This window comes from Arachis ipaensis, chromosome B4 (assembly GCF_059453495.1).
Source record: "Arachis ipaensis isolate K30076 ecotype BB chromosome B4, ASM5945349v1, whole genome shotgun sequence".
Taxonomy (NCBI): Eukaryota; Viridiplantae; Streptophyta; class Magnoliopsida; order Fabales; family Fabaceae; genus Arachis; species Arachis ipaensis.
Genome location: NC_142439.1, coordinates 63,998,260 through 64,020,935, shown reverse-complemented (window position 1 = coordinate 64,020,935; position 22,676 = coordinate 63,998,260). Strand labels below are relative to the sequence as shown.

The window sequence follows — 22,676 nt, the reverse complement described above, 5'->3', positions numbered from 1 at the left end:
AAATTTTGAACCCTTTCCCTCCCTCCCCTTTATTTATACATTTGGCCATCCCTTTTACTCCATCATTCGAATCCTTCTCTCTATCTATTCATCTTTTTTCTTTTTCTTTTGCTTGAGAGCAAGTAAAGCACTAAGTTTAGTGTGATCTCCGTGATCCCTGAGCGAAAACAAACGAAACTCATGGCTCCCAAAGGAAAACAAACCACTTCAAGAGGCAAAAAAGAAGGCAATCCAAAGCCACTTTGGATGCAGGAGAATTTCTGCACCAAAGAACATGCAGACCATTACCTCAAAATTGTGTACAGAAGATCAGTGATCCCAGAAGTTAGATTCAATCTGAAAGAAGATGAATACCCAAAGATCCAAGAGCAGATTCATAATAGGGGCTGGGAAGTCTTGGCTAATCCTGAGATACATGTTGGAAGAAACATGGTCCAAGAATTCTATGCAAATCTGTGGATGAGAGAGAAGCAAGGATTAGAAGGAACTGCTTTCTACACCTTCCAGACTATGGTCAGAGGAAAGATTATTTACTTCCACCTTGACAAAGTGAGAGAAGTTCTTAAACTTCCTCAACTACAAGATGATCCAGAGTCCTTTAATAGGAGAATGGCCAAGGATAAAAGGCTGGATCAAGTTCTAGAGGACATATGCCTCTCTAGAACCAAGTGGATTACCAATTCAAAAGGTGTCCTAAACCAGTTAAAGAGAGGAGATCTTAAACCAGTTGCCAGAGGTTGGCTGGATTTCATTGGGCGTTCTATACTCCCAACCAGCAACCGATCTGAAGTCACCGTCAAGAGGGCAGTGATGATTCACTGTATTATGCTAGGGAAGGAGGTAGAGATTCATCAGTTGATCCCCATTGAAATTTACATGTTTTCAAACAAGGAATCCACTGAAGCCAAATTGGCCTACCCAAGCTTGATTAGTCTGCTATGCAAAGATGTGGGGGTAAAGATGGGTGTGGATGAATTTATCCCAGTTGAACGCCCAATCACCAAAAAGTGATGGATGGACCTCAAATTCAAGATAACCTCATCAAGAGGGTGGCGCATGAACTCCTTCCAGAAATTCCTCAATTTGACTATTGGGCTCGCTTAGAAGCATCTGTCACCAAGCTGCAAGAAGCTGTGAATCAACTCAAAGAGGAGCAGCAGAATCAAAATAGCATGCTTTGCAAACTACTCATAGAACAAGAGAAACAAGGGCATGAGATACAGGAGCTAAAGCGCCAGAAGCTATCCCTTGAAGAGCCAGGCGTCTCACAGATTGAAGGAGCACTTGCCTCTCAAAATGAAAGTTGTTAAGTCCTAACTCTGTGATAACTTTTATTATTAGAAACCTATTTTAAGAATTACATAAGCATTAGTATTAGAGTCATTAATTTTTATGTCTTTAATTTCTTTTCCGTTATTATTTGTTTGCTTTTTTGTTTATTTTATGTCTTATTTTTATTACATATTCATTAAAGTCTAATGTCTATGTCTGAAAGCTATGAATAATTCCATGAATTCCTCACCTTTCTTAAATGAAAAATGTTTTTATTTGCAAAAGAACAAGAAGTACATGAATTTCGAATTCTATCTTGAAATTAGTTTAATTATTTTGATGTGGTGGCAATAATTTTTGTTTTCTGAATGAATACTTGAACAGTGCATATTTTTTATTTTGTTGTTTATGAATGTTAAAATTATTGGCTCTTGAAGGAATAATGAAAAAGGAGAAATGTTATTGATAATTTGAAAAATCATAAAATTGATTCTTGAAGCAAGAAAAAGCAGTGAAAAGCTTGAAAAAAAAAAGAGAAGAGAAAAAGAGAGAAAAAGAAAGAAAAAGAAAAAGCAAGCAGAAAAAGCTAATAACCCTTTAAACCAAAAGGCAAGGGTAAAAAGGATCCAAGGCTTTGAGCATTAATGGATAGGAGGGTCTAAGGGAATAAAATCCTGGCCTAAGCGGCTAAACCAAGCTGTCCCTAACCATGTACTTGTGGCGTGAAGGTGTCAAGTGAAAAGCTTGAGATTGAGCGGTTAAAGTCGTGGTCCAAAGCAAAAAGAGTGTGCTTAAGAGCTCTGGGCACCTCTAACTGGGGACTCTAGCAAAGCTGAGTCACAATCTGAAAAGGTTCACCTAGTCATGTGTCTGTGGCATTTATGTATCCGGTGGTAATACTGGAAAATAAAATGCTTAGGGTCATAGCCAAGACTCATAAAGTAGCTGTGTTCAAGAATCAACATATTGAACTAGGAGAATCAATAACACTATCTGAATTCTGAGTTCCTATGGATGCCAATCATTTTGAACTTCAAAGGATAAAGTGAGATGCCAAAACTGTTCAGAAGCAAAAAGGTTACTAGTCCCGCTCATCTAATTGGAACTAAGCTTCATTGATATTTTGGAATTTATTGTATATTCTCTTCTTTTCATCCTATTTTGATTTTAGTTGCTTGGGGACAAGCAACAATTTAAGTTGGGTGTTGTGATGAGCGGATAATTTATACCCTTTTTGGTACTGTTTTTACATAGTTTTTAGTATGTTTTATATACTTTTTATTTTATTTTTATTAGTTTTTATTCAAAAATCATATTTCTGGACTTTACTATGAGTTTGTGTGTTCTTCTGTGATTTCAGGTATTTTCTGGCTGAAATTGAGGGACTTGAGCAAAAATCTGATTCAGAGGCTGAAAAAGGACTGCAGATGCTGTTGGATTTTCTGGAGCTACAGAAGCCTAATTGGCACGCTCTCAATTGCTTTGGAAAGTAGACATCCTGGGATTTCCAGCAATATATAATAGTTCATACTTTTCTCGAGATTTAATGGCCCAAACTGGCGTCCAAAGCCAGCCTAAAACTTTCTGGCGTAAAACGCCAGAACTGAAATAGTTCTTGGCATTAAATGCCCATTTTGGCACCCAAGGTGGCGTTTAACTCCAGCTTTGGGCATATGCACGTGAAAGCTTGAAAGCTCATCCCAAACACACACCAAGTGGGTCCCGAAAGTGGATTTCTGCACTATCTACACTTAGTTACTCATTTTCTGTAAACCTAAGTTACTAGTTTAGTATAAAAACTACTTTTAGAGATTCAGTTTAAAACTTATGACATTTTACACTTCATATTGTATCTTCTATAGCATGAGTCTCTAAACCCCATAGGTGGGGGTGAGGAGCTCTGCTGTGTTTCAATGGATTAATGCAATTACTACTCTTTTCTATTCAATCACGCTTGATTATATTCTAAGATACTCACTCGTACTTCAATCTAGAGAATGATATGATCCGTGACACTCATCATTATTCTCAATTCTATGAACGCGTGCCTGACAACTACTTCCATTCTATCTGAGCTCAACGTAGTAATTGGGCGACAGCTTGAGTGCGTATCTCTTAGGTCTCTGATCCACGGACCGAGTCCGGAGGTTAGAACTTTCGTGGTATAGGCTAGAACCAATTGGCAGCATTCCTGGGATCCGGAAAGTCTAAACCTTGTCTGTGGTATTCTAAGTAGGATCTGGGAAGGGATGACTGTGATGAGCTTCAAACCTGCGAATGTTGGGCGCAGTGACAGCGTGCAAAAGGATAAGGGTCCTATCCCGACGCTAGTGGGAACCGACAGATGATTAGCCGTGCGGTAGTTGTACATGGTATTTTTCATCCAAGAGGATCATAAAGCTTGCCATTGAAGGAAGCCATGCATGTTTGGAGAAGAAGACAGTAGGAAAACAGAAATTTAGATGACAGAGCATCTCCGAAACCTCAGCCTGTTTCTCATTACTGAATCACAAGTACTATTTATTTCATGTTATTTATTTTCATAAATACAATCACTCTTATCATTAATCTCCTGAATAAGATTTACAAAATAACCATATCTTGCTTCAAGTCGACAATCTCCGTGGGATCGACCCTTATTCACGTAAGGTATTACTTGGACGACCCAGTGCACTTGCTGGTTAGTTGTGAGGAGTTGTGAAAAGTGTAATCATAATTTCGTGCACCAGTTGTTTAAGTGCATAAAAGTAAAATAAAGGATAATGTTACTCAGTGGTTGTGAATCTAATGATAAGAAGATGGTTAAGGCTTCAGAGATGCTTTGTTCTTCTGGATCAATACTGTCTTGCTGTCTGCTCCAACTGTAAATGATTTCTTCTATAGCTGGCTATATGTGATCAACGCTGGTTTGATCAGCTGCCAATCTTCTTCTAGGCTGAACACTAGGTTTAGTGCGCATCCAGTCTGAACGAGGGTGAAGCTCATGCAGTTCATTCCCTTGGTGATCCTACTCAAAACGCCACAGACAAAGTTAAATCTTTTGGATCAGAGAATGTTGTGCCTTGGTTCTAGCCTTTACCACAAAGACTCTAATCTCCCCATACTTTGGCTGAACTGATGTCTCGAGAAGTTCCTAACAAAGTCGTGGATTAGCCATCTAAGAGATGTATAATCAAGCTAGTGGTTCATTGATATCCGATGTAAGACACTCGCTGAACCCATGTAGAATAGAGATAACTTTTGACGGTTCAACTCATTTATAAGGTTGAAGAACGAAGATACATCTTAGGAGAGAATCAAACACAAATTGAAATAGAACAGTAATACTTTTATTAATCCATAAAACTCAGCAGAGCTCCTAACCTTAACCTAGGAGGTTTTGGCTCATACTGTACATGATGGTGTTCGAAAATAATGGGGGAGGAAGAAGATCGTGTAGAAGCTTCTAAACAAGGTTGATCTCATATTTATACTAATCTAATAACTAAAGATTATAGAAAAATGATAGGCTTAGGCTTGTAGTGTGAAAATCTACTTATGGGGCCCACTTGGGGAGTGTTTGGGCTGAGCTTAAGTGTCTCCCACGTGCTAGGACTCCCTAGGGGCATTGAACGCTGGCTAGGGGCCCCCTTTTGGGCGTTGGAAGCTGGCCACCTCTCTGTGGGCGTTGGACGCCAGGACTGGGGTAGATGTCTGGCGTTGAACGCTAATTTTGGGCCTTTATCTCTGAAGCAAAGTATGGACTATTATATATTTCTGTAAAACTCAGGATGTCAGCTTTCCAAATCTTTTGAGAAGGCTCCATTTGGACTTGTGTAGCTCCAGAAAAGCTCTTTCAAGTGCATGGAGGTCAGATCCTGACAGCATTTGCAGTGCTTTCTCTGTCTCTTAAAAAAAAAACTTTTGCTCCAGCTCCTTAATTTCAACCAGAAAATACCTGAAATTGTATAAAAATATACAAACTCAAAGTAGAATCCAAAAATGTGAAATTTACACTAAAACCTATGAAAATATAATAAAATTTAAATAAAACATGCTAAAAACTATATGAAAATGATACCAAAAAGCATATAAAATATCCGCTCAACAAGGCTTAAGCTCAAAGTTGTTTGTACCAATGGAAGGTATGGAGATGCTGTTCCCATAGAAGTTAGAGTTGTATTTTCAGCTTCCTCCAAGGACCTTTCTTGCGTCTCCTCTAACATCTAGATTAGCTGCCATTATTGTATCTTTAGCTTCCTGCTCAAGAGCATCCGTGAGGTTACCTCTGGCTCTGCTAGTGATGAGCAGATATTTTATATGCTTTTTGACATCATTTTCATATAGTTTATGTTATGTTTTATTTAAGTTTTATTATATTTTCATAGGTTTTAGTGTAAAATTCACATTTTTGGATTCTACTATGAGTTGTGTTTTATGGTGATTTTAGGTATTTTCTGGCTGAAATATGAGAGTTTTGACAAAGTCTGATTCAGAGGCAAGGAAAGCATAGTATATGCTGTCAGGATCTGACCTCCGTGCATTCGAGCAAGCATTTCTGGAGCTACGAACACTACAAGAAAACACATTTTTTGCTACGCTTTTAAAGCATGGCGAAAAGCTAAAAAAAGCGTAGCGATAGCTTTTCGCCACGCTTTTTGAAAAGGTCACAACTGCAAGGGTGCCAGTTGCTCTATCGCCATGCTTTTCGTGACCTATCGCCACGCTTTTTTTGCCACGCTTAAAAGCGTGGCAGTAGAGAGATATGACCACGCTTTAGCGAGATATGGCCACGCTTTTAAAGCGTGACGATAGCGAGAGATACGGCCACGCTTTAAAAGCGTGGCGATAGCCTTATCAAATTTTAAAAAAAATCTTTTTTCTAACTTTATCTTCATCACTGCAATATAAATTTTCAATCCTTTTTTATTACCAAACCTATAAATATAGTATGCAATTTTTATAACAAGACAAATCAAGCAGTAATTAGTGACGTATAATTTTTGCTATAATTGTATTATACATTAAAAAACTAATACTCAAATACAAAATAAATCTCAAGTTCAAATTCCAAAACTAAAAACTAAAGAAAAATAAAGAAATAATACAACTTAAACCCCAAGTCGTTTGCTGTTCTTCCTTCCTCTAACCTTCTCAAACTTGCTTCCCTTAGATCGTACATAAGGCTTGATATAGCTATAAGGAACACCAGGAGCAGGACCCAAGTGTTTCACAGCTCTCCTGAAGTTCTTTGGGCCTTTAAGAAGGACCTACATTCATACAACAATAAATAAACCATTTCCTAAAATTAACTTTTAAACACGAGAAGATCAATCTACATTTCTAGTATTTCTATAAAATATGAATCCATAGAAAAGAAATCAATCAAACCATCTTTTTGCCTATCAAATATATTCTTTTCATATCGACACATAAAATATATTTCTAGTAAAGAGACTTAAATGGAGACGAAGGTTTAACATTTAATAGGTGAAGCTATCCTGTTATGAGTAAGAAATTGTCATCTCCTTGACATTCAGTTATTTGAGACTATAACTTGAGTGGTTCATGAGTTTGTTTACCGTGGCCAAAGTTGTGTTACATGGTTCAAAGTTAAAAATGGCAAACCTGAAACACAGCTCCACCTTTTGCCTTTGCCTGTTTATCCAATGATCGCAACAAGGACAAGATAGCAATTTCTTCTTCATCTTGATCTAGTATATCTCCAACAATCAACACCTAGAACAAGAAACAAAAATAAACATCCACAATGTTAAAGTGATAAATCTCAAACCAAAACCTTACAACTACTTTAGAACTTCATATTCTGATTCTATGCACATTGACAAAAGAGACTAGCGAATAAATTATAATTAAAACTAAAAGCTATCAGTTTCTAAAAATAGGACACGTACCGTTTCTCCACCAGTCCAGAAGTCTTAACCATCAGGGCTCAATACACCAGCCATTTGAAGTACAGATCTAGCCTGCTTAAGATCTCCATATAGATCTCCAACTATTAAAGAAAAATTGGTTTCAGTGAGATGCATAACAGATAGAAAAACTTGCAACAAAGTTGAAGATTATCTCTAAAAGCTAATTAACAAGAAGACACTCATAAGCAGGTTAATAGAATCAATCAATGGAAAACATCCCCATCCACTGAAACTTTCACTTTGACATTGAGAATTTCATACTAGAGTTCCATCATACAAGGCAATCAAATTAGAAGAACATAATAACAATTATCTTTTGTAGATTGCAGATAAATGAAGAACATAATACTAGGTTAATAACATTGATAATTTTTTTTTCTCTTTGGTGTAGATTACATATAAATGAAGAACAATAAAGGTCCTTGTAGCAGCAAGGAAGAAAGTATTGGGACACAGAATGAGATGACTGAGTAATAATTAGGGTTAAGTATTCTTTTCGTCCCTAAGGTCTAAGGCCAAAATCAAAATCGTCCCCAACCTTTTCTTATTATTAAAATCATCCTCAACGTTACAAAACGTTATAAAATTGTCCTTTTCCACTTCAATTTCATTTTTTTACCAAATTACCCTTAATAATTAATATAAATAATAAAAATAATATTAAAAAATAAAACCAAACCCTTCCCCCCTCCACCTGCACCCCGCCTCCTCCACGACGCCCGTCAGCCTCTTCCTCTCCTGCCATCCCCGCCTCTCCCTCTCCCTCTCCTGCTATCCCTGCCTCTTCCTCTCCCTCTCCTCCTTTGTCGACATGTACTCCAAGTTCTCCCTCGCTCTTTATGCCCGCGCCGTTTTTGATTCCATCTCGTCGTTTAATAAAGCCTCTTGGAACGCCATGATATCGGGGTATGCACGTACCGGTTTCAAGAACGAAGCTTTGAGGCTATTTCGAAAAGCTCTCAATAGGGATTTGTTTGCTTGGACTGCTTTGATTTCGGAATTTGTTCAGAGTGGGAACGGTGTTAAATTGTTGATATGCATTGCACCTGTTTGTGAAAATGCTTCGTGAATGGGTTGAGATTTTGGACCCTTTAGTGCTCTCTAGTATAGTTGGGGCTTGTGCTAATGGTGCTCTTTGGGAGCTTGGGAAGCAAGTGCATTGTTTGGTGATAGGTCTTGGCTTTGAGTCTTGTGTGTTTGTGAGCAATGCGCTTGTGGAAGATGGAGGAGAGGTTGCAGGCGGAGGACCAGGCGACCGGCTAGGGAGGGAGAGGGAGGGAGAGAAAGAGGCGGATGGCGTCGTGGGGGAGGCGGGGTGCAGGTGCAGGTGTAGGTGCAGGTGCAGGTGCAGGGGGAGGGGGAGGGTTTGTTTTTATTTTTTAATATTATTTTTATTATTTATATTAATTATTAAGGGTAATTTGGTAAAAAAATAAAATTAAAGTGGAAAAGGATGATTTTATAACGTTTTGTAACGTTGAGGATGATTTTAATAACAAAAAAATGGTTAGGGACGATTTTGATTTTGGCCTGAGACCTTAGGGACGAAAAGAATACTTAACCCTAATAATTATAATAGTTAGAAAATTGATCAAAGTAGTTGAATGTTTTTTCTAATTGGTATTAAAAGTTTCATTGATCAAGTGTTATGTTCAACAGAAGCATGCAAATTGAAATTGGTGCATAATATGTTGAATCAATTTGGATCATAATTTTTCAGGTGCAGAGACATTTGAAGCTTAAAATTGAAGTACAAGGAAAGTACTTCCAATCATAAAACATTCAACAAAAATGATATTAAGCTCAATCTGCCATATTCTATCAAGCTTAAAAGCTTAATCTGTCATGTTCTATTAAGCTTAAAAACTCAATCTGTCATGTTCTATTCTATTTTGTAATTCCATAACACCCAAAAATAATATTAAGCAAACAAAATAAATCAATTCAACTAACACATTCAACACAACACAGCCACAACCAACTCATGCACTTTTAAGTTTTAAAACATTCATATATTAAAAACTGTAATTTTTAAAATAATTAAATTGCAAAATTACAAAAATTATAGAAACTTGTAGATTTATTAAACCTATATTTGATTAAGTATAAATTAGCAATTACACAAGAATAGCTTTAACGAATTATCATTCGAACAAAATTCACTTTAACAGATTTTGGAAGCATTTAACAAAGAGTAATGCCATGAATCAGTATGAAACTTGGCAGAACTCAACCAAAATTTCTCAAGATTCAAATATGGTTGTTGGATAAGCCAAAAATAGTTAGGACAATTCTCTATAGATTGTAGATTAAAAAAAAATAAACAAAAAAGGAAGTATACTTGAACATTTAAAAAAAAGTAATCAGCATATTAATGCAACAGAAACGGAGGAATTAAGATGTAGAAGTTCCACTATTTATTTTAGAGGTAATTAAGAGGTAGAAGTTCCACTATTTAAAAAAAGTAATTAGCATATTTAAGAGGATCCATTATGAGCTATCGAAATATAAACTAAATTTGTATTCTTTGATGCATTTATGAATATAATAAAAAGAAATTAATTCTACCATGACTCCAAAAAAGTAGGATACTTTTTTTCGTTATCTTAAACTCGATGGTCTATTAAATCTGAAAAATGCTTTCAGGACAATGAATACATTTTATCTGATATAAATATACCATTAGAAAGTTATAGTAGCCATTAAAAAAATATGCAACTAAAAAATATAAGAAAATCATGAATAAGGTGATTAAACATAAATGCAAATTTGCTTTATGCTAAATATAGGATATAATACTACCATTTACAGTTTAGCATCAACAAATTCCATTTTGGCACCTTTAAACTCAGTAACCAAATATAAATACCTGCTGTTTTACTAAATTCAAACATGGATTTTGTTTGAAAAAGCTGCTAACCTTTTCCAAGTTATATAAATAGAACTTCAATCATATGAATGTCAAGGGAAGTTTGATTGGAAAACTATCTATCAATGCCATTTTAGCTGCCTATATGCTTAAAGTAAAAAATTGAAAGGAAAGCAGTCCAGAAGAATTTCAAATTGTTCAGAATTATTGTTTTCTACACATTTCCATCCAATATTAAACATGACTAGGATATAAGAGCATCTCATCATTGACAAAATTGTTATCCAATTTTCAAAATTAGCATGCAGCAGATTGACTACACTCTCATTGCACACCAAATTATACTAAGATGATAATTTTGAGTTGTAGTGGGATAGCACATGATGTTTTTTGAAGGGGTATATCTCTCAGAAGTGAAAATAGCTCTTACCACCAACTCCTGAAGATCTTGAGTGCCATACACCATTTGATAAGAATAGTATGTACTCAGATAGTGTTTAGAGAAGAAATTATCGGCAGAAAAGTCACGAGCCTGGTGTTCTGCGCAAAATAGAATTTCATTATTCAGGTCTATGTTTTATATTTTCAAGTTGCTGAATCCTTCGAATCAAAACGTCATCAAATTCCTGGAGATGGAATAATGCATAAAGGTAATATCAATATCATGTTGAATAAACCTAATTTTGAATTTCTACTTAAATTAAACTTCAACTCTCTTTTTTTATCTAGTTTGATTACAGAGTTTAATAAATAGGGTTTACCAGCTCTCAAAACCAGCAATGAAGCATCGACGGAAGGGCCCCTACACGAGGAAGGGAGCGGCACGGAAGGGGTTAGTGCAACGATGGAAGGGAGCGGCGGCGGAGGGAGCATCGACGGAGGGTTTGCGACGGCAAGTGATCCGAGGGAGTCACCGCTAGAGAGAGTCGCTGCAGAAAGAGGGTTAGGAGTGCCGGAAGGGAGATTGCCGACGGAGCTATTGCGAGCGCGACGACGTTCTTCGTGGAGTGCTGTGGTACTTCGTGTAGTGCTGGGGCTCTTCAAAGTGCCGTCGTCGCGGAGTTGGGGTGAGGGTGAGGCACAATGAAGAGAGGGTTAGGGTTAGGCACATTGAATTAGAGGGCTTAGGATGATCTGAACGAGTTAGGGCTTAATGTTTGAAGGAGTTAGGGCTTCGGGTTCTTTGAAGAAGGAGAAAGCTAACGTTTGAAAGATAAAGCAACTCAGACATTTAGAAGGGAGGGGGTTCTTTAAAATGTGTTTTTTTTGGAACCTTTTGGCCACGCTTTTAAAGCGTGCCAAAATACTTGTAGGAAATGGCCACGCTTTTAAAATGCCACCATAATAAAAGTCTGTCGCCACGCTTTAAAAGCGTGCCTGTTTCTCTCTATGGCTACGCTTTTTAAGCGTGGCAAAAAAATGTGGCCAAATCTCGCATCAATTGCCACCCTCATAAAAGCGTGGCTATTGACCCTTTTCGCCACGCTTTTGAAGTGTAACAAAAAAAAAGTGCAAAATCTCTATTCAATCGCCACCCTCATAAAAGTATGGCCATAGACCACTTTTGGGCACGCTTTTAATGCGTAGCAAAAAAAAGCGTGGCCATAGGCCTTTTTTCTTGTAGTGGGATATCCAAATGGAGCGTTCTTAACGGCCATGGAAAGCTAACATCCAGGGCTTTCCAGAAATATATAATAGTCCACACTTGTATTTAGAGATGATGGCCCAAAATTGGCGTTCAACGCCATCTATCTACCCCCTTTCTGGCGTTGGACGCCCAAAAGGCAGCAGTTGGCGTCCAACTCCCAAAGAGGTGTCCCAAGTAGGCGTTCAACACCCAAGGAGCCTACTGGCATGTGGAGACACCTTTAGCTCATCCCAAACACTCACCAAGTGGGCCCTAGAAGTGGATTTTTGCACTACAAGTCTAAGCCTATCATATTTCTGTAATCTTTAGTTATTAGACTAGTATATATAGGAGAAGATCACCCTTGTTTTAGGATCTTCGACCACCATAGAACATTATTTCATATTTTCGAGTTTTATTGTACAGTATGAGCCACTAAACCTCCTAGGTTAAGGTTAGGAGCTCTACTGAGTTTTATGGATTAATAAAAGTACTACTGTTCTATTTCAATTCGTGTTTGATTCTCTCCTAAGATGTATTTTTGTTCTTCAACCTTATGAATGAGTTGAACCGTCACAAGTTATGTCTATTCTACATCGGTTCAGCAAGCGTCTTTCATCGGATATCAACGAACCACTAGCTTGAGGATACATCTCTTAGACGGCTAATCCACGACTTCATTAGGGACTTCTCGAGACATCAGTTCAACCGAGGTATAGAGAGATTAGGGTCTTTGTAGTAAAGGCTAGAACGAAAGTGCAGCATTCTCTGATCCGGAAGATTCGACCTTGTCTGTGGCATTTTGAGTAGGATCACTGATGGAGGGCAGAAATCAGACCAATTAAGAGATTGTAATATAAGAATAGCGTTGCGAGTATAGCTCTTAACCAGCAAAGATCCGCCTCATCAATTTAGAAGGGTTGTCACAAAAATTAGAATAAAAATACTGGGAGTATGATCCCAGGTCGTCTCCTAACGAGTTGCTAAAAAAGGTGCTAATTTATTAATCAGGAGTTTTCCAAGAGATTTTGAGTTTGAGTGATAGAAAATAAATAATTATAAATAAATGCAATGAAAATTAAAAGGAATTTATATTATTCAAAATAAAATGCCTTAACTGGTGGAATGATTAATTAGAAGTTCTGTCCTTGTTCGGATTTTTTTCAAATTTAGTATAAAGAGGTTGTTATTTTCACTTAGTTAACCCATACTAAATAAAGAAAAGTCAAGTGATTGAGCTAACTCTTATTCGCAAATCCTAGTCCTCTCCCTTGGGAAGGTCTAGCGTTAGTAAATACAGAATTAGCCAACAACTTCCAATTTAACTAATCACTTGAGCATTCCAACTCAAGTGTCTCCTCTTAATCAACCCCCATGTGAAGTATGGAAACTACTCCATTGACATGAATATAACGCTCATAAAAATATAAGAAGAAGACATGATAAATTAAATAAAATAGGGATTGAAAATTAGTTAAAGATAAAAGTAATCTTTTGCATTAATAAATCCACAATAATCCAATTACCACTTTAAACAAGAATTAAGAATATGGAATAAATAAAAGAGCAAGTAAGGAAACAAACTAGAATAGTATCTTCAACGGAGGTGATGACTCTTCAATATCCAAAAGCAAAAGCATAAAACTAATAAACTATGAATCTAAAGAAAACCTAGAGGAAGAGTAGTCCTCTTTAGATTCAGATCTAAAAATCTAAAAACTATCCTAATGAGAATGTGTGTTGAGTCTCTGCATGTTCTCTGGCTTTAGTCTGTGTTTTTGGGCCAGAAACTGGGTCAAAACTCGGCCCGAAATCGCCCCCAACATTTTCTGTTATTTCTGCAGATCGCGCATGTCATGCGTACGCGTCATTCACGCGTGCGCGTCATTTGGCAAATTTCCTTGTCACGCGTACATGTCGTCCACGTGTGCGTGTCTTTTGTGCAGACTCCAATCCACGCGTACGCGTTAGGCACGCGCACGCATCGCTGCAATTTTCTCCATATCGCGCGCTCGTGTGAGCCATGCGTGCGCGTCGACGCTCGCTGGTTATCTCCTTAGTTTCTTGTGTTCCTTCTATTTTTGCAAGCTTCCTCTTTATTCTCTAAGCCATTCCTGCCCTATAAAGCCTGAAACACTTAACACACGGATCACAGCATTGAATGGTATAAAGGAGAATCAAAATATACAAATTAAAGACCTCTAGGAAGCAAGTTTTCAACCATAGAATAAAACTAGGAAGGAAAATGTAAAACTATGCAAATCATATGAATAAGTGGGTGAAGACTTGATGTAACCACTCAATTAAACACAAGATAAACCATAAAATAGTGGTTTATCAACCTCCCCACACTTAAACATTAACATGTCCTCATGCTTAGTTCAAGGAGATAAAATAAATGAGTAGGGAAAAGTAAGACTCATGAAATGCAATGTATAAATGCAACTATATGCTTGGTTAAAAATAAATAAGTTCTTCAAGACAAAAATAACTCAAATTCCACTAATTCAAACCATACGGTAAAAACAAGTAAACTTGTAAGAAGACAGCTCATAAAAGTAGGGAACATAGAATCAAGCATTGAACCCTTACTGATGGTGTATATTTACTCTAATCACTCAAGTGTATAGGGTAATCACTCTACTCTTCTCTAGTCATGCTTTCTGAACTTTGTTCTTCACCTAACCAATCAACAAGTAATTAATGTACCAATGCAAACATCATGAGGTCTTTTCAAGGTTGTAATGGGGCTTAGGTAAGGGTGAGCGTATATATATGGCTAAGTGAGCTATAAATTGAATCCTTGAATGGCCTAAGCTCTTACCTATACATACACTCTTTATACTTTTAAAATCATGCCTAGCTACCCAAAATTTTTCCATTTTTGCATTACATACTCATGCGTCAATTTTTCTCTTAACTTGTATCACACATGCATTGAACTTTTTATTATCTTAATATTAGCACTGGGGTAATTTTATCCCCTTATTCATTTATTTATTTACTTAACTGAATATTTTTGGATTTTTTTAATAAAATAAATAGAAAACATAACGTTATCAATGCACATGGATTTATAATTTTTCTGGTCTCACATGAGTAGGTACCCAAATTTCCAATATTTTATCAATGTAAAAACATAACACATTCCCTTGTTAATCCATGTTCCCATAGTTTTCCCACACTTGATTGACACACAATCTCTATCTTAAGATAACCAAAGATTCAATTTGGGGTATTTAATTGTTTTTCTGCTTAAGGCTAGTGATGTGGTAAAATATAGAACAAATGGGATAGAAAGACTCAAAGTGGCTAACAAAAGTAATTGAAAGGGTAGGCTATTTGGGATAAGTGAGTAATTAAAAGAAACATGGCCTCAATCATATGCATGCATATAACATATTAAACATTGGACATATAGGATGGAACAAAATATAGATTACAATAGAGAAGCAAACACACAAGAATAAAATTTTATGGTTAAATAGTGTAACCATGTAATTAAGCTCAATTCTCACAGGTTGTGTGTTCTTTAGCTATCATTTATGTTCCAAATACAATCTTCAAACAATTTTAACATAAAAGTTTTGATTTAAATTAGTGAAATTACTTTAAAAATAGAGTCTTAAAAAGAAACTTATTATTTTTCAACCAAATAGAACATGCATGCAAATACCTATTACTATGCAATTTATCCTATCCTAACAAAAGAAAAATAACCTATTGGTGTTAAGAAAGAGAAAATACCTCTGGAAGTCAGGTACTGACCGACGTCCCCACACTTAAAGCTTGGCACCGTCCTCGGTGCCATCAGTCAGGAACAAAGGGGGGCTGGTAGTAGCATCTCCACAATCGGGACCGTCATGGCTCCTTGTGCTGGTAAATGAAGTGGAGTCCAGGGTGTCTGGGTCTTCTTCAGGTGGGTGGTTACCAACAAGCAACTCCTTGAGGTATATAAATCAGCGCTTGTTACAGTGCTCTCTTTGCTTTCCTTTCTGGCCAAGCTGGTCCAACCTCTCAAGTATCTGATGGAGTAGTTGTTTTGTTGAAGGTGCTTGGGATGTGGAAGGAAAAGAAATATCTTCGTCCGGTTCTGCAATTCGGCTAGTAGTGGCTGCTGGAGGTCTGATATACTTCCCGTTAGGGACATACTGATCATCCCGTGGAATCATGGCCTTGGTGTCCCCAGCTCTGTAGGAGACTCCGGCTGCTGAGACTAGATCTGAAACCAAGGTGAAAAAAGGTAGGTTGCCCGCAATCTGTACGTGTCCCATAGCATGCCGAATGTTTCTTGATAAATTTAGATGTTGGTCTGTAAGGATACACCAGAGTAGAAAAGCCATGTCTGCAGTGAAGGAGGACTCGTGAGTGCTCGGAAAGACGTAATGGGACATAATCTGTGCCCATACTCGAGCCTCCAAGGTGAGTGCTAAAACCAATATGCTCTTAGGTCGGGATCGATGGTATCCATAGATCCATCTGCTGCCAGGTTGTGCTATAACTCTGAGAACGGTGTCCCAGTCAAATTGGTATGTCTAGCGCTTGAATGAGGCTTTTTGGAATGCGTTCAATCCTTCTGGAGTAGGGGGGAGATCTAAAGCTCACTGAATGGCCTCTTCAGTTATGGGAACTTGCTTCTGACAGACATAGACAGACTGCATGGTCGGCATGTGAAAATTGGAGTAGAATTCAACTACCCATGAAAGATTAACCTGACGTGGCTGTCTCCGTAGGAATCCCCATTGTCTTTTCTCAATGTGGGGCTCAACAAATTCAATAATGTGGGTCGGGAGGATGAGTAGGTACTCATTGTTATAGTTTCTCTCAGCCAGGATGGGGAACATCTGCTCACAGTAGCGGTTAGTGAACCGCACAGTGTCCTTTGCTGGAAATGTTTTCTCTTTTTCATCGACCTTGATGATCCTCTTGATTCGCTTTGTTGAGGGCTTTACTACTATTGAAGATGGCTCTGCCACTAGTGCTCTTTTTATTCCTTTCCTTGCCGGTGGTTTGGGAGTAGCTTTCTTTTTACCCTTCTTGGTGGCCATCCTGAAAAGGGAAGAGAGAGGAACATGTAAAGCTAAGGGTTCAAGTAAGGAAGATGGTGGTACAAGTGATAATCAATGCACGATAAAGAAGGATGTCATTAACACATGGTCATGACTACATGTGAAAAGTTTATCAATGGAAATATAGCAAGTGCATGTTGTGGCAAGTAGATGCAAGATGTTTATTGGCACGCTGGCAAAGGCATGAGTAGCATAGATTAAGCATTAAATGCCCAATTTGATTATCAAGTCTTTTAAACTAACAATCTGTTTGTATTGACAATTATATTCAATCAATAAAATATGAAAAGGGATTTTGTGAAAAACAGGCATTAGAGTAGAGGAATAGAATAATTTAAAAATGCAAAATGCCATACGGGCTTTTTCACAAACACTTAGCATGCATGGTAAATATGTTATTGAAAGTATTAAATTTGAACATGCAAGCAACCCTTAAGAAGTAATATTAATTGTCAAACAACTTCTAAATAATCCACAAGCAATTATAATCACCCAATCAAATTTCTAATACCAATCAAAAGAATGTAAAAAGAAAGAGAAAGAAAAAGAAAACATAGATAATGAAAGTAAAAAGAAAAAGAAAAAGAAGAAAAAAACATAAATAAAAATAATAATGAAAAAGTAAAAAGGGAAGAAAAAAAAACCTTGATAATGGATGTGAAAAAGAAAGAAGAGGGGAGAAGGTACAAAGTAAGAAGGAATAAAGAAGAAAGAAGGAAGAAGAAAGAAATAAGAAGGGAGAAGAAAAAATTAGGATTGGGGAAAAAAAGATAGGAATTCTGGCGCAGGTCTAGTTAAACTGTACGTCGCATGCGACGTGGTCACGTGGGGCACGCGTTCGTGTGGCTGGCGCTAGTTTCAAGTGACGCGTTCGCGTGAGTGACGCGTACGCGTGAATTGATTTGTGCTATTGGCGCGAGTGCAGCCTCGCGTATGCACAACTCTCTGTTTCATACGCACATTGCTAAAATTTAGGATGACGCGTGCGCGTGAGGGACGCGCACGCATGGGGGCCTAATAAAAATGATGCATACGCGTGGGTGACACGTACGGGTAATGGGTTTTGTGCTTCCAGTACCATTCTATCCCCACTCCATCATAACTCTCTGCTATATACCTCTTTACGTCGATTTTGCAGGGTCACGTGTGCGCGTGGGTGATGCGCACGTGTGGAGGGCTGGTTTTTCAAATGACGCGAACGCATCAGGGATGCGTTCGCGTGAGCATGTTTGTGCCTAAGGAACGCCTCCTGCCATGCTCCCGCGTGACTCTCTAGTTCTTTTCTTCTTTGTTTTGAATGCACATATGACGCGGGCGCATCAGCGACGCTTGCGCGTCGCGTGCATTTTTTTTATGCAGAACACAAATGCAAATGCAGACTATATGCAGAGATTATGAGAAGAGTCACTAAGAAAAAATAAAAGAGAATCGAATAAAACAAAACTAAGATTGAAACGGAACGATCATACCATGGTGGGTTGTCTCCCACCTAGCACTTTGCTTTTACGTCCTTAAGTTAGAAGGTCTTCAAGATAATTCTGCTTCTGTTAGTGGGTCTTCTAAGAGGAAAACCTTTAGCTCTTTGTGATCCTTCATCTTCTCACCATGATAAAGCTTTAGGCGATGTCCATTGACCTTGTTGAATTTGGAGCTAGAAGGATGACGCAGGTGAAAAACTCCGTATGGCTCTGCCTTTTCTACTCTGTAGGGACCTTCCCATCTTGATCTTAGTTTACCTGGCATGAGCCTCAGTCTGGAGTTATAAAGAAGAACTAACTCCCCTGGTCTGAACTCTCTCCTTTTTATGTGCTTGTCATGGACAGCCTTCATCTTCTCTTTGTATCGCCTGGAGTTATCATATGCTTTTAGGAGAAGATTCTCCAATTCTGCTAGTTGCAGCTTCCTTTCAGCACTAGCTTCTTCAAAATTCATGTTGCACTCCCTCACAGCCCAGAAAGCTTTGTGTTCCACCTCTATTGGAAGGTGGCAAGCCTTTCCGTACACTAAGCAGAAGGGGCTCATCCCAATGGGTGTCTTGTACGCTGTTCTATATGCCCAGAGTGCATGTTGTAGACTGGCACTCCAGTCCTTCCTATGAGGCTTTACTATCTTCTCTAGAATGCGTTTAATCTCTCTATTAGACACTTCTGCTTGTCCATTGGTTTGGGGATGAGTTGTTGCTATTTTGTGAACTATCCCATGCTTCTTCAGTAATCCTGTTAGTCTCCTGTTACAAAAGTGAGTGCCTTGATCACTCACGATTGCCTGTGGTGATCCAAAGCGATAAATAATATGGTTTCTAATGAAGAAAACAACAGTGTTAGCATCATTAGTACGGGTAGGAATTGCTTTCACCCATTTAGAAACATAATCTACAACTAACAGTATATAAAGGTGACCATTAGAGTTTGGAAATGGACCTATGAAGTCAATGCCCCAAACATAAAAAATTTCACAGAAAAGCATAATCTGTTGAGGCATCTTATCCCTCTTGGATATATTACCAAACCTTTGGCATGGAGAACAAGATTTACAAAAATCAGTAGCATCTTTAAAAAGAGTAGGCCACCAGAATCCACAGTCTAAAATTTTTCTAGCTGTTCTTTGAGGGCCAAAATGTCCTCCACTCTCAGAAGAGTGGCAGGCCTCTAAAATGGACTGAAATTCTGATTGGGGCACACACCTTCTAATTACCTGGTCAGCGCCACACCTCCACAAGTATGGGTCATCCCATATATAATATTTAGACTCGCTTTTCAGCTTGTCCCTTTGATGCTTAGTAAAATTGGGAGGGAAAGTATAGCTAACTAGATAATTAGCTACAGGAGCATACCAAGGAACTACTTCAGATACTGCGTGCAAGCTATCAAATGGGAAAGTATCATTGATAGGAGTGGAGTCATCCTTAATGTGCTCAAGGCGACTCAAGTGGTCTGCCACTAAATTCTGGTTACCACTCCTATCCTTAATTTCTAAATCAAATTCTTGCAGCAGCAGTATCCAATGTATTATCCTTGCTTTGGACTCTTTTTTAGCTAATAAATATTTTAGAGCTGCATGGTCTGAGTACACTACCACCTTAGTACCAAGTAAGTAGGCTCGGAATTTATCCAGAGCAAAAACAATAGCAAGAAGCTCTTTTTCAGTAGTAGTGTAGTTAGACTGAGCAGCGTCTAAGGTCTTAGACACATAAGCAATTATGAAAGGATCCTTACCTTCGCATTGAGCCAGCGCCGCTCCTACTGCATAGTGATGACAAGTCATCTTATGCTAGCTTTTCAAGCATTTTTCACTTGTTTCATTAGGTTTTATGCACTTTCTTGCATCCTAAGTAAGTGATTTGGAGTGGATTTGTATGGTTAAATCAATTCAATCAACCATTAATTAATTGCCATAAAATCATGAGGTTTAAGTTAGAATTGGTTTGTTTTTAAATAATTTATAAACCTTGTGAATCTAGTGATGCTTTGATTGGTTGTTTTGGTTACTTGTAGGTGAAGAAAAGAAAGAAAAAGGAAAGCGTGCTCAACCAAGTGTGGCCCAAAGAAACAAAAGCATGGCACTCACTCAAGGCCAAGCATAGCGCTCAATAATTGAGCGGAGCGTTCATTAATTGAGCGCTAGAGCAAAGACCAAGGGAGCAAAGGCATGGTGCTACGTTGGCTTCACCAACTGAGCGCTACAAGAACCAAAGAAAGCAAGGGCGCTCCATTAACTATTTCACCTTTTTCATGGCCTCCCCAAAAGGAAAATCAAGGCGCTACAATTGCTAGTGAAGGAGCCAGGAATCGAACCGTGTACATAAAGGAACCAAGAGAAGCACTACTACAAAGGAACTGCTGGCACAAATACAACCACCAGGGCTCGAAATGGGGAATGAGGCAAACAATAAAGAGGCGCTACATTAGAAGTAGTAACTGAGCGCTACTCTTCACAAAGGAAATTGGCAAAATGAACTCACCAAGGCTTGAAAGAGGGAGCCTCACCTTGCGCACAAAGGGCGCTACGTTCACTCACTCAACGTAGCGCCATGAACAAGGCTGGTTTGAAGAAGGTTGACACGGGCTTAACACAAGGAGGGGGCGCTACGTTACATTACTTAATGTAGCACCATGAACAATGGAGCTATGCACAAGCCTGGGACTAAGCAAATTGAGCGCTGCGTTGTTGCATTTAATTGAGCGCTTCCCTAGGAGGTGTCCCTGGTTCCATTTTTCAAGCAAAGGCTAAATTTGGATCCAATTCTTCACCAAATGAAAAAGCCCACTCCAAAATTCTAAAATCAAAATTAGAAAGTGTATAAATAGGACTTGGTTTGATTTAGAGAGGACCTTCTTTTCATTTTTGAGTTTTACCTTTTATTCAATTTTACTTTTAGCTCAATTTTAGTTGTCATTTTGAATTTGGGAATTGGGATTGAGAGCTGAGTTCTCTTCCCCCTTGTTCCTACTTTTGCATTTCTTAATTTTTGTTTTGAATTTTGGATTGAGATTGAAGAAGTTCTGTTTCAATTTTTGATCTGAAATTTAACATTGTCCTTCTTCTGCATAATTCTAATTTCATTTGTTGTTTTCATTTCTCTTCTTCTGCAACTTTTGCTTTTCTATTTTGGATCTTGAATTGAGATTGAAGAGCTTCATTGATTTAAATTCTGAGAATCATTTTCCACTCTTCCTCTCAATTGATCTAAGGATTGGGTTTTAATCTTCTCTGCTGTTTTTAAATTTCATTTTCTTCTGCAAATTGTTTTCTATTTGATCAAGGAAGGAAATGAGATCTAGATCTACTTTCTAGTCTCATTGATCCCCTGCGATCTTCAATTTTTCTTTTAGATTTCACAATTGAGCTAAATTTACTTTCTGTTTTGTTACTCAAGCAATTTTACCTTTCTGTTCAGATTTTTTGCAAATTATTTCATCTTCTACTTCTCTGTTTAATTTTCCTTTACATTCTCTTGTTAAATTCTGAATCCCAGCTCCCACAATCCTTTTACTATTCAAGCAATTTACATTTCTTGCACTCTAAGCCTCAGCTATTTACATTTTTTGCAATCTAAGCTTTAGCCATTTACATTACTTGCACTTTAAGATTTAGTTCTTTTACTTTCTTGCACTTTAAGTTTCATGCAATTTACTCTTCTGCACTTTACTTTTCTGTCAATTTCCCCTCTCCCTTTTATTTTCATACAATTTAGCTTCTATTGAATCAAAATCACTCAAATAACCAACTAGTTGCTTAACTAAATTCATCACCTAACAAAAATTGCTCAATCCATCAATCCCTGTAGGATCGACCTCACTCATGTGAGTAATTACTACTTGATGTGACCTAGTACACTTGTCGATGAGTTTAGGTGTTGGAATTGATTTCTAACCCATCAAGTTTTTTGGCGCCGTTGCTGGGAATTGATCTAGATTGACAATGATTAAGTAAGGTGGTGGTTTAGATTAAGCACTTTTTCTTTTTATTTTTACTAAGCATATTAACTGTTTGAATTTTTGCTTAAGCTAACACTAACTTCACTCTGTCAGTAGAGTGAATTATTTTTGTTTCTGGTTCTGTGTTTATTTTTCTTGCTGTTGTATGTCAGAGGCAAGGAGAGAGATCCCTACCTTTTGTGACCAAGACGAGAGGACTCTTAGAAGACTAAGAAGAGAAGTAAGAGGGAAAGGAATCGTTGGAGAAGAAGAACCTTTTGAAGAAGAATATCAAGAAATGAAGGAACATTCAACAAATCCAATAGTGGGAGTGGCCAACAACAATGGTCAACCCCAGAGGAGAGTTTTGGCTTCATATATGTTTGCTAACCCTAGACATTGTGGGAGTAGCATCCTTACCCCAAATGTCAATGCAAACAACTTTGAATTGAAGCCTCAGCTCATCACCTTGGTACAAAACAACTGCTCCTATGGAGGAAGTCCAAT

General features: G+C 37.9%; 1 long non-coding RNA gene across 2 annotated transcripts; it reads right to left on the bottom strand.

Annotated features, from left to right (window-relative positions):
- Positions 1-6,228: 6,228 nt before the first annotated feature.
- LOC107637809 (uncharacterized) lies at positions 6,229-11,281 on the bottom strand. Of its 2 annotated transcripts, none has more exons than XR_001619542.3 (5): positions 10,818-11,281; positions 10,487-10,682; positions 7,167-7,267; positions 6,880-6,990; positions 6,229-6,521 (listed from the first exon to the last, which is right to left on the bottom strand). It is a non-coding gene; the product is annotated as an uncharacterized LOC107637809 (long non-coding RNA). The 2 variants fall into 2 exon arrangements; XR_001619543.3 differs by having other exon boundaries at positions 10,487-10,596; positions 10,818-11,182.
- Between the last annotated feature and the right edge of the window lie 11,395 nt (positions 11,282-22,676).